The sequence below is a fragment of the Schistocerca cancellata genome, chromosome 4 (genome assembly GCF_023864275.1).
Source record: "Schistocerca cancellata isolate TAMUIC-IGC-003103 chromosome 4, iqSchCanc2.1, whole genome shotgun sequence".
Classification (NCBI taxonomy): domain Eukaryota; kingdom Metazoa; phylum Arthropoda; class Insecta; order Orthoptera; family Acrididae; genus Schistocerca; species Schistocerca cancellata.
Window position 1 is genome coordinate 414,798,212 of NC_064629.1, and position 14,985 is coordinate 414,813,196.

A 14,985-nucleotide genomic window follows, 5' to 3' on the forward strand; every position below is an offset into this window, starting at 1 on the left:
TACAAGGCGACCTCACGGATGATCAGTTTTGGTCCCGGTTAGGTTGAATAAAGGCAGACCTACTTGTGTAGCATTTGTGGAATTCGAGAAAAACTCTGACAGTGTTGACAGCAGTACACTATTCGAAATTCTGACGGTAACAGGGATAAAATACAGGGATCGAAAGGTTAACAATAACTGAAACCACGGTGACTAGATTGCAATTAGAAGAAGAAACGGAAGCAGTAGTTGACAAGAGATTGAGACATCTCCGATGTTATTCAGTCAGTACAATGCTAAAGAAGTGATGGAAACCAAGGGGAAATTTGGAAAGGAAGTTGAAGTTCAGGATGAAGAAACAAAACTTTTGAGTTTTGCCTTGGCATTCTAATTCTGTCTGAGCCGACAAAGGACTTCGAACCGTAGTTAAATGGAATGGATAGTGTGTTAAAAGAGAGGTTACGTGATGGAGATTAACAAAAGCAAAGAAAAGGTAACGGAATGTAGTTGAATTGGCTCTGAGCACTATGGGACTTAACATCTATGGTCATCAGTCCCCCAGAACTTAGAACTACTTAAACCTAACTAACCTAAGGACAGCACACAACACCCAGCCATCACGAGGCAGAGAAAATCCCTGACCCCGCCGGGAATCGAACCCGGGAACCCGGGCGTTGTAGTTGAATTAAATTCTGCGATGCTGAAAGAATAAAATTAGAAAATTACCACTAAAAGTAGTAAACAGTTTTGCTACTCTGCCAGAAAATAACAGAATTGACCAAAACCGAGACGATATAAAATACAGACTGGCAACAATAGGGAAAACATTTCCAAAAAAGGAGAAATTTTTTAACATCAAATATAAATATAAATGATAAGAATGTTTTACTAAAGGTATCTGCGTGGAGCTTAGATTTGTATGGAATTGAAACACGAACGATATACAGTTCTGAAAAGAAATGAAGTTTCTGACATATAAGGACACAGAAGAATGCTGAGGATCAGACAAATAATGAGGAGGTACTGAATCGAATTGATGCGAACTGTTCAGTTTCCTTGTACCTGCTTTTGAATAAAGTTCTGCAACACGACGAATAATCATACGTTACACGTTGTGTCCGCAAGGATTTTGTCATGTGGCTGATGTAGCACCTAGCCGCGCAAACTCTCTGGGACCACAATTCGCCGGCCTTGTCGTGTTTTCGTGTAAATAATTCCGTCCTCTGTGATGAATTGGGGCTGTGACACAAATCGTTGACATTGCGCGCCCCCGCAGTGCGCAAGCTTCCATTGTTCGTCGCTCACTCCAACTTGCAGCAATGTGCATACTTTCCGGTTTAGACCATCCAGGTTACTATGCACGTTTCCTAGCTTGTTCTCCACCCCGAGGCAAAATACTGAGACGAAATGTCCGTTTTATGACCCTGATCGCCCGGTATTTGAAACTACGTATCCAGCTCTATGGTGAATGTTCAGTAATATATTGGAAAAGTCTGCCGTACATTGAACCGGATGTACGTTATTCTATATATCAGGCTCAATAAGTCCTTCTCTGTTGTGTAGCTGCTATTTTCAGGCTGTTTTTCTCCATTCACCTCTTACGAAAACACACAGCCGTCTGCGAAATTACTGGATATTATATAATAAGAGTTATATATAGTGATGTTATGCAAGGTTGCTGCTAGATCTTCACAGTGCACAGTCCAATGAAGTCTGGCATCATTTTACTGTAACAGCGTGAGAGAGAGCTTGCAACGTTTGCATAGTAAGGCACAATTTGTTGGTAACAATTTTGCAGACCGAGAGAGAACGAAAGCTCCTTAACCGTAATAGGTACTTGTTTTCATTAGCTCGAGATGAGTTCAGTTCCATTCTGGCTGATGACACGTTCTATATAATGTACCTCGTCCGGAAAAGATTAGCGTTCTTCTACGCACAGGACGGGGAAAAGGTCTATGAACTGATCTTGCTAATTCCCCAATCTTTCGACCTGCTCACCGATGTCCCTTGAGAAAACACTGTCGCGTACATAGACCGTACTTTGACCAGATTTGCCGCGCGTAGTGGCTGCGCGGTTTGAGGCGCCCTGTCACGGATTGCGATGCCGCTCCCTCCGGTAGTTCGAATCCTCCCTCGGGCATGGGCGTATGTGTTGTTCTTAGAATAATTTAGTTTAAGTAGTGTGTAAGTCTAGGGACCGATGGCCTCATCGGTTTGGTCCCTTAGGAATTGACACACATTTGAACATTTAACCAGATTTGAATGCTCACAACACACAGTCTAAGAGATATTGGCATGTCACTGGGCCTTAAATTAATTCAAACGGCATTTGCTGATGTTGATAGTGTCCCAGGGGAACTATAATTCTCTTTCAGGCCTCTCCCCCTGTGCCACAACTAATTTCGATAGCTGGTGATATACTCTTCATATATCCATTCCAACAAAATACTTGCACCCCTTTAAGTTTTCTAGAGTCTCTGGTTATTGGCTACTCTGTGTTGGTTGAGCTGGCTAGTCACAGTAGAACCAATATGCTTTCCCTCCGTCTGCACAGTTCTCAGCTACGCTAACTACGAGTTTAACCCATGGGCTCCCCTATCTACTCTATAATTCCGACTTGTTGTTAATGGTTCGCCAATTCCTCCACTACTGGTTTAATTCTGCGCGGAAACGATGTATCATCCAGTACACTGATTGCATAACCCCGTTAGGATTCCGATGGTCGGTAACATCCATCACCAGAACCGGTCCTTTGGACAGAATAACCCTACATACTCTTAGAGATGTCTATGAATGTTATCTTACTCATCTTTCAGCGTGTGGCATTTTTGCATGTAGTGCTGCTCACTCAGGAGCTATCGCCAGCTTTTGGCGTCATCCACTTCTCTCTTTTTCTTCCAATGCAGATAAGTTTGTGGTAAGCGTGTCTTGAGCTTATTCGACTTCTGAATCCAGAAAATCTAATCCAAGTATAGCTTCGTAACACCTGTATACATGAAGGAGAGCTGAAAACAATAAACGGAATTTATAGTGCCGAGGGTGATGGAGGAGGCGAAGTACACTGATATGATTTATTAAATACCCTTCATGGTTTTGAGTGTCTGGCATATAACAAGTAGGGTGCCAATAATTGCACAGTGTTAGTATCAACAATCTGGTCTCTCGTTGGGAGACATTTGTTTGTCACCACGATGACGATGTTGAGAAATAAATGTTTATATATCAACACTAATGATGTAGAATGTTGACAACGTTTCTTTTATTTAAAAAGCCTTAAGAGTTTTCACATACAAATTTTGTGGCTATGACTTTGGTTACACTTTTTGATGGTTTTTGTTTTCAGTATATGCATGCACCCTGAGAAACGTTGTTGCAGGCGAAGTACAAATTGCTGAAAAAGTAGTCCAGTCATTCCAAGTAAAGCATTATTCAGTTCAAACCAATGTTCAGGTAAATGGCAGCTTTACTTTTAGTTGACATACCAGAAATCACGTTGTGATACTTAAGTATAAAAATTTGTATTCGATTGGATAGCAAAATCACTGAATCTTGACGGCAAACAAACTGCTGGAAACACTACAAAAACAGTACACAGTAATATGGTGGGAAAGTGCATAGCTCTGGCACTGTGCTAGTATGTTTTCTTTGTGGTGGAAGTAGAAACGCAGTGTCATTAACAGAAAGCTAGCTAGCACAAACGCGGTGCAAGAGCAACACAGTTAGTAAGTAATAAAATACCAAAGTGAGCCAGAATTGTCAATGACCTGCAATAGAGATTTTAATTAAGTATCTGGTAAAGAAACGCCAAGCGTTTAAATGACAATACGTAAGAGTAGTTTAGTCCTCTGAAGTAGTTCATACCTACAGTGAGGTGACTAAAGTCATGGGATTACGACATGCACGTATACACTGGCGGTAATAGCGTAAACGATGAATAAAAGTGCAATGCATTCGTAACACTGTGATTTTTTTCTCACGTAAAAAGGTTTCCGACTTGGTTATGGTCGCGCGATAAGAATTAGACTTTGAAGGCGATATGGTAGTTGGGGCTAGAAGCACGGGACATTCTGCTGGGAATTCAATATTGCGAGATCCACAGCGTCAACAGTGTGCCCAGAATAGGAGATTTCGGGCAATATCTCTCCTCTCAACACGGACAACGCAGTGACAGGCGGCCTTCGCTTAACGACCGAGGGCAGCGGCGCTTGCATAAAGTTTTCGATGTTAACAGAAGAGCAACACTGCGTGAAATAACCGCAGATATCGTACGACGAACTTATCCGTTAGGACAATACGACGAAATCTGACGATAATGGGCTATGGCAGCGGACGACGGACGCAAGAATCTTTGATAACAGCACGACAGCGTCTCCAGAGCCTCTCCTTGGCTCCAGATCATAGCGGTTAGGCCTTAGAAGACTGGAAAATCGTGGCCTGGACAGATAAGTTCCGATTTCAGTTTGTAAGAGGTGATGGCAGGGTTTGAGTGTGGCGCAGTCCCCATCAGGCCATGGACCCAAGTTGTCAACAAAGCACTGTGCAAGCTTGTGGTGCCTCCATAAGGGTGTGAGCTGTGTTTATGTGGAATGGACTGGGTCCTATGGTCCAGCTGAACCGATCATTGACTGTAAATGGTTATGTTCGGCGACTTGGAGACCATTTGCAGCCATTTATTGACCTCATGTTCCCAAACGACGATCGAATTTTTATGGACGACAGTACACCATTTCACCAGGCCACAAATGTTCACGAGTGGTTTGAAGAACATTCTGGGCAATTCGAGCGAATGGTTTGGCCACTCAGATCGCCGGGTATGAATCCCATCTAACATTTACGATACACAATCGAAAGGTCAGTTCCTGCACGGCAACACTTTTGCAATTATGGTCGGCTGTAGAGGCAGCATGGCTCAGTATTTCTGCAGGGGACTTCCAAGAACATGTTAAGTCCATGCTAATTTGAGTTACTGCACTACGGCTGGCGAAGGGAGGCCCGACATAATATTAGGAGGTATCCAATGACTTTTGTCACCTAACTGTACATTTTTGCGAATCTCATGTGGAAAAATTTAACTTTTATTCAGTTGCGTACAGATGTAATCTCAAAATCATGGGTTTTGTATCACTAGCAACTGAGGATTAGCAGGTCAAGAGCGTTAAAACAAATTACGGTCGTATGTAGTGTAAGGCTCAAATAAACGTTTTGTGGCCACAACATCAAGTTTTGAATTACTTGCATGTTATAACACGAGTATGGTTTATTTAATAAGTTTTTTGAAAGAATACAACTAGATAGGGGTGAGCAGATGATTTAATCTGTTTAAGTAAGCGTTGCCTGGCCGCGGCCGACTGTCCGTGGTATGTGTTGTCGCGCGGACGTTCATTAGGGTTTATTGCAGGCCCGGCATTCCCATTGCCAGCACTCGCCTTCCGCTCTAATTACCTCCCCGCTGCGCTGTCCTCTAAACGTATTTACTTTCGGCGCTGCATTTACTGAGAAGCATCACGTCCTTTCACGGGCGTGCGGTTGCTCTCAAGTTAGCGTGCTGCTCACCACTCAAATTCGCTTCGGATTTAGCTCTGTCACTGGGAGAGCGACGCGTTTTCCCACCTGCCATGGTACATGACAAGCTACAAAACTTTCCTCTTCCGCGATATTTCTCAACACAGCGTATCATCCTTATTAGGTGAAACCGTCGTTTAACTGCAACGCGCATTCCGTAAATATAATCATGATTCTGTCATTTTATCGATGTTAATGCATTTATGCTCTTCGTATGCCCACTCTATAGACTTTCTTTCATAAAAATTTTTAATTTCCTATAACGTATATAGTGTGGATAGATTATCGGTGCATACTGTCGCAAATCTCCAAAGGACACTATACTTAAACAAATGCAAGTATCACGTAACGCGTGTTGGGTCTACGATCAGTTTCTGCTGTTGGATGCTAATGGTGGATAAACCCTCCAAAGCAAACTCAATCTGTATTCTGATATTAATTTGTACATTTTCCGGAAAAACTAACTTTGAATACAATCAAATTTACAGAATAAATTTTGATCTGATTTCCTAGTTCCACCTGTTCATTAATGCAAGCTCAAAAGCTGTAACCAAATAAGAACGCAAAGTATTATTTTTCACGCTTAAAACTATAGAATATGGACCCATAATTTACAGAAATTTTGCATTTCAGTTAGCTGTTGCGTTTCCTTATTTGGTTTCATATTTCTGATAATTTCGGAGAACTATATAATACTGAGAAGACGAACAGATGATTTTTGTTTCTTAACATACTCGTAATAGTTATTTCCAAAGTGAGGTTACCACCACGAGCCACCGTAAATACGTTCAGTAAGAGTAGATATAAGGGGCAAACCAAAGAAAGGGTGACAGACGAAAAAAAGGAAGTAAACTGTTCAGTATTTAAAAAGTAATCGCCATAACTTTTAACAGGCAAGACGCTCAGTGACCTCATGGAAAAATGTATGTTTGCGGTTGCCTACGGAACCATGATTGTTCCCCGGCGTGACCCACTTCGTCCCAAGCAAATCGACGGCCACGAATGTCTGTCTTCTGGACTTCAAAAATATGGGAATCACATGGGGAGAGAGCGTGCCTGTATGAAGGATACGTAAGGGCAACCTTGGCAACAAGTGGACATTGACCACCTTGTCTCACATTGCGATGAATGTGCTAGCAATTATGGCAATTACTGTGAAATAATAAATAGTTTATTTACTTTTTTCATGATATCTCGTTTTCTGTTGACTGCCCCTTACACATGCAGGTGCGGCTTTCGCTAACTTACAGCGGACAACATGTCGAATTTTGTGAGGTACGCAAGTAATTCTTAACGTTAAGGCAGCCAAGTTATGACATCAAACTAACTTCCTTTCAGGGGAGAAGATACTTCTTCTCTGGCATTGGAAAGACCCTTAGAATAGAATTTCAAGACGACAGGAACAAATAACAGCGGTGCAAACGGCTGCTCCCGTCACAAGCCGTACTGTACCAAATGTAAGCAAACACGTACCTCAGCTACGGTTTGTGTGTTGCTTGCTATGACTGTCGTATCAAGAGCTCTAGATGTTGACCATGACCACTGATATATGATATAAAGGATTCTGAAGCTACCGTATGGTATAAGGCGGAGGGTATTAAGTACTGCTAGTCGTCATTCCGTTTCCTGCTACACTCGCAAATTGAGCTAAGGGAGAACGAATGTCTATATGCCTCCACCGAACCCGTTCCTCTTATATTGTCCTTATTCGGTATATATGTTGGCGGCATTAGAATCATTCTGAACTCAGGCATAGATGCGTGTTCTCCCAATTTTCTCAAAAGTGTTTTGCGAAGAGAACGTCGTTTTCCCTCCTGGGATTCCCAACAGAGTTCGCGGAGCATCTGCGTAAGACCCACGTGTTGATAAACTTACAGATAACAAACCTAGGAGCACGCCTCTGAATTGCTTCCATGTCATCTTTTAATGCGACCTTGTGGCGATTCCAAACACGTGAGCAGTACTCGAGAGCGGGTCCCAGAAGCGTTCTATACGCGGACCACTTTGTAGATGAGCTACACTTTCCTAAAGCTCCCCTAATAAACCCAAGATGACCTTTCGCCTTCTCTACTTCCGACCTTATGGGCTCGTTCCATTTCATATCGCTTTGCAAAGTTACTTCTGGATATTTAATTGACGTGACAGTTAAGCAGTACTAACTGCAGAAGGGCACGTAATTTTGTTGTTTGGTCATTTCTCTTAAATCTCTAATCAACCGAAACACAGATGCAAGAACTCTTTCTTCAGTGGAACGATATGCTATAACACCAATCGAAAGCTTCTGAAAGAATGAGTACCGTGATATAAACTGACACATGTTGATGTTAAATAGCAAACGTATCCCTAAAAGTCCTTAAATTGAAATTCACAGTAGCCGGAATGATATGATTGGTGTAAACACCAACAAGCTGAGCTCTCGTATCTGCCTCCTTCGTCATAGTCAGCAAGAAGATACTGCACTGACCCGCGGTATGCCATGGCACAAATTTAGTAATATTCTTCCACGTAAGAGTACGCAATTTCCGTATATGAGAAGTGAAGAATACATACATAAAAACAACTGGTGTCTCACAAGCACTGACGGTATCGTATTTCTACGCTAGAATTCCTATATGTATACGAATTGAAGTTGACCAGTAGTTAAATTAGCTATGCCCCTTCATAAAGCAAAAGAAAATCGCTTGTATCAGATTAAAGATGGCGTATCGTATTTCAAATTAAATCCAAGCAGGTAGTATCTCTGATCCGGTTATTACTTAGTGCACATACTCGTATTCTGGTTTAGACTCTAGTCTTGTTGTTGTGGTACTCAGTCCGAAGTCTGGCTTGATGCAGCTTTTCACTCTACTTTATCTTGGCAAGCATCTTCATCTGCGAATAACTACTGCAACATACATCCTTTAGAATCTGCTTACTGTATTGTATTCATCTCATAGTCTACCTCTAAAAGTGTCATTCCTGTCCCCCCCCCCCCCCCCCCCCGCACATCACTCCACTATTCAAATGGTGATCCCTAGATGTCGCAGTACTCATCCTGTCAACCGATCCCTTGTTTTAGTCAAGTCATGTGGTGATCCATAGATGTCGCAGTACTCATCCTGTCAACCGATCCCTTGTTTCAGTCAAGTCATGCCACAAATTTTTTTTCTCCCAAATTCTTTTCAGTACCTCCTCATTGGTTACGTGATCTACGCATCTAATCTTTTTTTGTCATTCTTCTGTAGCATTTCCAGACTTATCCATTTAATACCTCAATATGACGGTGAACATTTCCGCTTAAAATTGAACTTTATATATAATACTGATATTTATTCTTGCTTTTGTTACCGCACGAATTTCGGCAGCAAAGATCGACCATTGCGCTGATCAGCGGTACAATGAATATGAACTGTTTTATGTGACTTAACATTTTCTTTCATTCTACATAGTGTTAAGTCTTTTTCCGGATAAAGTCTGATTTAATGATCTGACGGTGTTTCGGATTTTATTTCAGCTGAAAACCTTGTAAGAACTATTGCACATTCGTACTTGGAATATATTTTATTTTTATCCTTTTCCTCTTTCCATTTACGTTCGATCTTTCTCTCGTAATGTAGTATTATTCTTTCTGTTGAAACATATAATATTAAACTTTCATTTGAGTATGAGTGTTGATATATTCTCTAGTCCAAATGGCTTCTGAATAAATAAATCAGAATGTTATTTTTTCTCTTGTACTATAGAGCAGACTGACTTTGTTGCCATTAAAATTCGGTATGTGCGCTGAAATCAGGCTCCAGTGGTCTTGCCCTAGAAAAAAATTTACTATTGCCATTACCACTTGATCCCTGGCAATTAAACCGTTATAAAACAAATCTCTACAAGCTAATGCGATTGTTTCCAGCTAGCTGCTTTACCCAAAATTTATTATTGTAAAGATGGACACTGCATTCATCTTATTGCTAAGTGACAAATAACGTTGTACATCTTTCCTTATAATGGTTCCTTATACACACGCAAAACTCATAGAGAGTTGTAGCAAATATAATTTTAGTTGAAGGGTAACTATGTTCACTAACAACTCGAATCCCCAGTGTTCGACAATAGTCCCTACTGCAACAATAAAGTCGCCCTTGAGTCTAACTACGGGCACTCACAACAACACCACATATCCTTTCCACTAAAACAGTTCAGAAACCGCTCTGAATGGATATGATTCTGCGAAGGTCAATCAACTCACACCAGAAAACAGACGGTACTTACGCCAATCCAAATTCTCTGTTCCACACACCACCAATAATGGAATTCGAGCTGTCAACGATGAAATGCTCCGTTCACGACCCTTAGCGGATTTCTCAATGAAACTTGTTTCGTAGTGCAGGAGCCTTAAAAGGACAAATAAAGTGAATTCATTTCATCTACCTCGTGAATCAACAAAATATGTTACTCGTTGGAGCTGTGTAATATTACAGTCTCGGAAATTGCTTTAACCTGACTTGACCCCGTTTTTATGACTTTAAGCAATTATTTAAAGTCAACTTAATCATGTGGTAGCCAACTCAACAGTCACCACACTTCGCTGGACTGTCTTGTGGAACAGCTATCCTGAAATTGCCGTAGTAGCCCTCTCTCATACGACAGTGGTATGCAAATACCAGCACAAAATTCCGTTAAGTTCATATTAATGGTCAGGAACCATTAAAAGTCGAAAACTGTCAGCGCCAATAGTGTCTTTCAACGATTATTTAATTATCTCGGATGACCATCGTTGAAGCGCGCTACCGTCGGCGTTGCGCTCTTACGAGGGGATGATCCAATCCACATGCCGAAACCTGCCCTGAATTTTTTCATACAGGAAGCATACAGCGAAGGAAATGACTCTGAACCTTAGATGCTAAGGCCCACATCAAGTATTCTTGAAATAAATCTTAAAGTTGTACATTTTTGCGAAGTGAAGAACCGCTTTTATAGCTCGCGCAGGATACAGATGCTGATGTTTGGATCTCAATTGCGCGGTCATCAGCGCCCGTACAAATTCCCAATTTTTTCACAGCCTAACTTTTTACTCAGTCCCATCCAGCCACTGTCACGAATGATGATGATAAAATGATGAGGACAACACAAACATCCAATCCCCGGGCAGAGAAAATCCCCAACACGGTCGGGAATCGAACCCGGGACCCCGTGATCCAGGGGCAGTAACACTAGCCACTTTTTTTTTTTTAAGTCTCATTTTGTTCGTCTTAGTTCGTTACATCTGCTCGGGGCGGACGTCGCAAGACACCCGTTTCAGTTCGTCGTTCATCCATTAGAAACTCGGTTTTTTTATTACAGAGGGCAGCTAACCCTCTGACCGAACACGCTGAGCTACCGTGTCGGCCCCACTAGACCACAGGCTGCGCACACAAAATACGGAGGGCGATGCGTAGTGACCAGTTTTCGTCCAAAGCGCTGGGCGAATTCATTCGTTTTTTTCAAAAGGGGAGGTCGATAAGTGTGTTCCACCTTTCGGTCAGTCAGCGAACACACACTCGAGGCGCGCACCCTGCAATCTTACTCAAACGATTTTACAGAAACTATTCAGTAAAAAAATTTCATTTGTGCTTTACCTAAAGCTTTGTATGTCAGGTTCGTATGATGTGCCTATCATGTCGAAATGGTCATAGTTATTCGGATATTTCCGAGAAAGAAAGACAGCGCGAAATCCCGAAAAGTGTGGAATGAAAGATAGAGGTCGTTATGATTTTGCGTTTTGTGCATATTACGTTATATGTTGTTGTGTATGAAATTTAGTTAACATATTGAATTTGTATTTAGACTCGGGTAGAGGTCACCAAACTCGAGAAAATTGATCTGATGTAGCGCACTCATTAGCGATCGTGCCACGCCAGCGATAAAGCCGGAGTGAAATATCCACAACATTCCTCACATTTCATGAGCGGTTTCAGATATCGAAATGAGAATTTGGCAGATGATAGCACACAAAGAGGAAAGTATTTTATCATATCGTTATTATGCATAACTTCATTATATACCGTGTTATTCCAGTAAGCACACACATTTTCCGTGGAAGTACGAAATTTTTAAAGGCCATCGACACCCGTGAAACGAGAAATGCTATGGGTTTTGGAACAACATGCGAAGACATTACACATTTTTCTGTACCGAGGATGTGCATTTTCATAAGCTACTGACTTTACTTTTCCTCAGTTCCCCACTTAATAAAGGTTATAAACCAGTGTTTCCGAATTCTCTCGCAATTGTCTGCATAACAAGTTAGTGATATGAGACAGTCTAAACTCCGCTGTCTTTTGGCAAAAGCAGCACATCTTGACATAGGAACCAGAGAAATGTTTAGGTTTTACTCAAAATTCGCCACTGATGATGCGTCTCAGGAAGTTACAAATAGATTACAAGCCAGGTGAAAATAAACCGGTGCATTTTCGGCGGTGTTCTTTTTAGATACTAACGAAAGCAGAGGTGAGGGTAGATCTTTCTGAATGGTCACCATGCAAGTGTTGGCGTGGAATAGCCCAACTTAACATTTACAAAAAATGTGAGCGTAGACTTAAGTTTAGAACGGCACTTCCCCTTCAGCGCTTCCTCCACCACGCTTCCCCAGCCTACTCCGTATCTAGCGGCCACGTCATTTTGAGCGCACTACAATAGCGGGTTTGTACAGCCCTTCCTGCCTAACGCGCGACCCTACGAATAAGCAGGCGCAGTAGCGCCGCGTACTGCGAAATACAAACTCCACAGATACGAATTGTAAGCACTTAAACTATACCGAAAATGTGTCGCTTCATTTTTTTTATTAACTTGCAGTACATATAGATGGCTACACTACTGCAGATGTAACTGATACACAAGCGATTAGCAGAGGAAAGAAAATCAGGTCAGTGAATGATGTTACGTTACAGATGACTACCATCAGTCAGGACTTTAATTTGTTGGGAACAAATTTTTTATAACTTTTCATGTAGCATACTTATTACTACTATTTTTAATAATGTGTATTTTGCTAACAATGAAACAGATCCCTGTTGGTTCCCTGTAGTCGTCGTAAAAATGCGGTATGTCTACTGGATGACGAAAACAAACGTTTTTCCTTACACCATGCACACCTGATAAAAAGAAAAGATAGTGCATTCAGGCACTTTACAGCAGTTACTAGGTCTATTTAGACAGAACTGCACTGGAGTAAGAAATGATCCTGGTCGTTGCTCTGCAGGCACACTTGATTAAAATCGTGAAATATGGTGATGCAAACTAATAATGCAGAAACGACTGAAGTTTAACGACAATAATGTTCCGCTGATAGACCTTCAATGACGAAGAGCTATAGGACATTATTTTGTCTGACAATTTCCTTAACATTGCTTCACACTGTTGAGTATTTTTTAATCGAGATGCTTTGAATCGCAAGTAGTTTCTGGTGAAATTCGAATTATGTTAAGTCTTTTCGTTGTCTTCCTAAAGAAAAAGTGTCATTATGTCCAGGTCAAGAGTCCAACAAAAGCAAACGATTATTTTCCGCAAATGGTAAGACGTCATCTCGGATGTAACACTGAAAATAACTCTTTCCCATTTTTCCATATTTTGTTACATAGATTACAAGATTTTTCCAAGTTAACAGTTCTTTTTCTTAAGTTTTGCTGCTAATTTGCCTCTATGTTCATGAAGACAGATAGAAAGCTGTGGAAACAGTAATTCACTCATACCTGTCACCGGCATTATTTTTTTATATTTGTGGTAAGGTCTTATAGGCCCACACTTCTGAGGTCATCGGTGCATAAGCTTACGTACTACTTAATCTAACATACTATACGGAAAACACACGCACCCTTGACCAAGGGAGGACTCGAACGTCCGACGGGGGGATCCGCGCGGACCGTGACAGGGCACTCTTTAACAGCTCGGCTACCTGGCATTATTGTATACGAATGTGTCATAGCATTCATCGACTGCACAAGCGACTCTGTCTCTTTTATTGTTTTTTTTTTTTTTTTGCTCGAAATGATGAAGTGCAGTTTGTATGAAACCTGGCTGACTGGTTTTATGCGCAGCATTTTAAGGGATAACAAGAAGCTTCTTCTTCACGTCAGCAATGAATTTCTCTGTAAAATTATCTATTAATGACATACTGTCCACATGTTTACTTCAGGTAAAATTCGTAATTTTGCGACTTTCTTTTCCGTATAGTTTCCTGAATCTGTTTGACCTGGTAGAAGGAGCACGGAAATCTTCATCTCACTTGCAGTTGAAAGGGCCCAGTCTCGTAGATCTCTCTCGGTAATGGTTCATTGATTCTCACGAGCATTTCCTAATCTATCGAATAGTTTCTCTTTCACACTTATGTGATTTAATTTTGGAACATATTTCTTACTTCATGCAAATGTTCCTTCCATTTATATAATTCATGTTCAGATTTTACGAAGCGAGAGTGGCTTTGTTTATGTATAAATGTTTTCTCCCTCCTTCGTTCAATCAAAACGTTAACACTATTTTCTTTCTCAGTGAAAGCTATTAATGTACGTCTTTTCTTTGGGCTTGGAAGGTGCTCAGTTTTTGTTCTGGATTTTAACAGGAAATTTGTGGTAAGGACTGTGGGACCAAACTGATGAGGTCATCGTTCCATAAGCTTACGCACTACTTAATCTAACTTAAACTAACTTACGCTAAGGTCAAAACACATACCCTTCCCCGAGAGACGACTCGAACCTCCGACGAGGGTAGCCACGCGAACCGTGGCAAGGCGCCCAAGACTGCACGGCTACCACGCTCGGCTCTGCATTTTAATTAGTACGTCAGTCATCGTTCTAACCAAAGTTGACGTAATCATGCAAGCTACTTCCTGTTTCCTCTAATTTTTCCACAATTTCCAATGAAATGTCAACATCATCGGAATGAATGTCCGAGAAATTAACTACTAATGATACATTTGTAGATCTTCAGGACCCGCCAGGTTAGCTGAGAGCGCTAATGCGCTGCTTCCTGGACTCGAATAGGCGCACCGGCACCGGATCGAATCCTCCCGGCGGATTAATGACGTGGGCCGGTGTGCCGGCTAGCCTGGATGTGGTTTTTAGGCGGTTTTCCACATCCCACTAGGTGATTACCGGGCTGATCCCCACATCCCGCCTCAATTACACGACTCGCAGACATCTAAACCACGTTCGCACTATTTCACGGTTTACACTAGACGCAGACAGCTGGAGTACACTGCTTCCGTCCTGCGGTGTATGGGATGGCGGCAGAAAGGGCATCAGGCCACCCTTTTCACGTTAACCATGCCAAATCCGATTGTACCAATGCCGACCCTGCGGAACCTGCGGGACAAAGGCACAAGCGAAAGAAAAAGAATGTAGATCTACAGGAGAAGTAGGTGATTTTGATTGTATGCCACGCTTTTCCATACTTCGTTTTTGCAAGGTTGGAAACATTAACTGGATTCCACATTGCTGT